Source organism: Myotis yumanensis, unplaced genomic scaffold, assembly GCF_028538775.1.
Source record: "Myotis yumanensis isolate MYYU_CA2020_CCGP unplaced genomic scaffold, mMyoYum1.0.hap1 SCAF_2, whole genome shotgun sequence".
Taxonomy (NCBI): domain Eukaryota; kingdom Metazoa; phylum Chordata; class Mammalia; order Chiroptera; family Vespertilionidae; genus Myotis; species Myotis yumanensis.
The window spans coordinates 94,384,352-94,387,432 of NW_027223753.1; positions in this window are offsets into that span (position 1 = coordinate 94,384,352).

A 3,081-nucleotide genomic window follows, 5' to 3' on the forward strand; every position below is an offset into this window, starting at 1 on the left:
CTTATCTGTGAAGCTCTTTATCTGACCTTCAATTCTAAATGATAGCTTTGCTGGGTAGAGTAATCTTGGTTGTAGGTTCTTGCTATTCGTCACTTTGAATATTTCTTGCCACTACCTTTTGGCCTTCATAGTTTCTGTTGACAAATCAGCTGACAGTCCTATGGGTATTCCCTTGTAGGTAACTAACTGTTTTTCTCTTGCTGCTTTTAAGATTCTCTCTTTGTCTTTTGCCCTTGGCATTTTAATTATGATGTGTCTTGGTGTGGTCCTCTTTGGATTCCTTTTGTTTGGGGTTCTCTGTGCTTCCTGGACTTGTAAGTCTATTTCTTTCACCAGGTAGGGGAAGTTTTCTGTCATTATTTCTTCAAATAGGTTTTCAATATCTTGCTCTCTCTCTTCTTCTGGCACCCCCATAATTCGGATGTTGGTATGCTTGAAGTTGACCCAGAGGCTCCTTACACTATCTTCATATTTTTGAATTCTTTTTTCTCTTTGCTCTTCCCATTGGGTATTTTTTTCTTCCTCATATTTCAAATCTTTAACTTGATTCTTGGGATCCTCTAGTCTACTGCTGAATCTCTGTATATTATTCTTTATTTCAGTTAGTGTATGATCAATTTCTGACTGGTCCTTTTCCATGTTTTTGGCATTCTCACTAAGATCCTTGAAGGTCTCACTAAGTTCCTCTGAGGTTTCTAGGAGATTCTTGAGTAACCTTATAACTGTGGTTTTGAACTCTATATCCAGTATTTTGCTTCCTTCCATTTCTTTCATTTGTGACATGTTTCTTTGTCTCCACATTTTGGCTGCTTCCCTGTGTTGATAGAGTGGCCTTGTGTGGTAGGTGTTCTATAGGGCCCAGTGGCTCAGCCTCCCCAATCACCTGAGGTGGACATTCTTGGCACACCACTTTGTGGCCTGTGTACACAGTCTTGTTGTAGTTAAGCCTTGATTGCTATTAGTATCACTGGGAGGAGTTGACCTCTAGGCCAATTGGCTGTGAGAACCAGCTGTGTCTACAATGGAAGAGCTTCTGTGCAGGATACACCTTTATGGGGCATGATTTGCTTCAGTGGGGCTTTGGTGCTCACTGAGTCTGCCCCTTGAGTGTGTTGCTTATGAATGTGAAGAGTTGTAATCTGGTATGGTCTCACACTGACCACTGGATACACTGGGTCTTGGATCTCCAAGGAAGTGCAAAGTCAGCCACTGCCTGGGGCCACCCAGCAGGAGCTACAGAGAGATCTATAGATTCCTCCTCTTTGTATCAGGTTTGGAAGTGCCCAGAGGAGGCCTAGCTGTGAAGCAAGGGAGGCTCCTGCTGCTGCCTGGTTGACAGGTTTTAGTCTGAGAAAGGACAGGCTATTCATATGCAAAAGCCACTGCACACAGCTTGGGTGGGGTTGTAAATTGGGTGGGGCCGGGTCTCAGGGAATCACCAGGGCAGGGCCAACAACAATGGCTGTCAATCAGCCCTGCACCAGAGAGGTCCCAGTGCAGGAACAATGACCGTTGCCAGCACCTCCATCTGAAAGAAAGCTGCCCTTGCATTCCGGCCCAATGCCAGACTATTCAATTTCTCCCTGTATGTGTCTGGGTCCCCAGAGTCTTTCATGAAACTGGAGTTCAGAGCAATCGGGAGCTTGTATCTCCCTCCCGATTAAAAATGCAGCACACCCAGGTGCCAGCCCATTCTGTATGCCTCCACACCTCCTACCAGTCTCAATGTGCTTTCTTCTTTACTTCTAGTTGTAGAACTTGCACTCAGCCAGCTTTCCTGTGGTTTGGATGATAGTTGTTCTGTCTTTTGGTTGTAATTTTGGTGTGGTTGTGAGAGGCAGCAAGTACAGGTGTTTACCTATGCCACCATCTTGGTTCTCCCCTGTACTACAGTTTTTTAATCCACTCATCTGCTGATGGGCACTTAGGCTGTTTCCAAATCTTAGTTATTGTAAATAGTGCTGCTATGAACATAGGGGTGCATATATCCTTTCTGATTAATGTTTCTGGTTTCTTGGGATGTAGTCCTAGAAGTGGGATCATTGGGTCGAATGGGAGTTCCATTTGTAACTTTTTGAGGAAACTCCATACTGTTCTCCACAATGGCTGTACCAGTCTGCATCCCCACCAGCAGTGCACAAGGGTTCCTTTTTCTCCACATCCTCGCCAGCACTTGTCGTTTGTTGATTTGTTGATGATAGACATTCTGACAGGTGTGAGATGGTATCTCATTGTTGTTTTGATTTGCATCTCTCGGATGATTAGTAACTTTGAGAATGTTTTCATATGTCTCTTGGCCTTCTGTATGTTCTTTTTTGAAAAGTGTCTATTTAGGTCCTTTGCCCATTTTTTTGATTGGATCATTTATCTACCTTTTGTTAAGTTGTATGAGTTCTCTGTAAATTTTGGAGATTAAACCCTTGTTGGAGATATCATTGGCAAATATGTTCTCCCATGCAGTGGGCTTTCTTGTTTTGTATATCAACCCAAGACATTATGCTCAATTAATACTTGGCAAAGGAGGCAAGAGCATATCATGGGGTTAAGACAGTCTCTTTAATAAATGGTGCTGAGAAATTTGATCAGATACATGTAAAAAAATGAAACTAGATCACCAACTTACACCATACACAAAAACAAACTCAAAATGGATAAAGGACTTAAACATAAGATGGGAAACCATAAAAATCCTACAAGACTCTATAGGCAGCAAAATAGCAGACATATGTCATAGCAATATCTTTACAGACACAGCTCCTAGGGCAATGGAGACTAAGGAGAAAATAAACAAATGGGACTACATAAAAATAAAAAGCTTCTGCACAGCAAAAGAAACCATCAACAAAACAATGTGCTAATTCAATTTAATTGGAGACCACAGGCTGGTAAATCCCAAGAGAATATAATGTACTATATAATAATGTGTCATAACAGTGCTTTTGTCAATGCTGACCATATATTCCCTAGTGGTCCCATAAGATTAGAATGGATTATAAGCAAAAGCTGGTTTGTGATGTTGAAAGAAAAGGCTAGATTTAACTATTAAGTTGAATTTGCTGCTAGCTCTGGGTGGTTTGAATG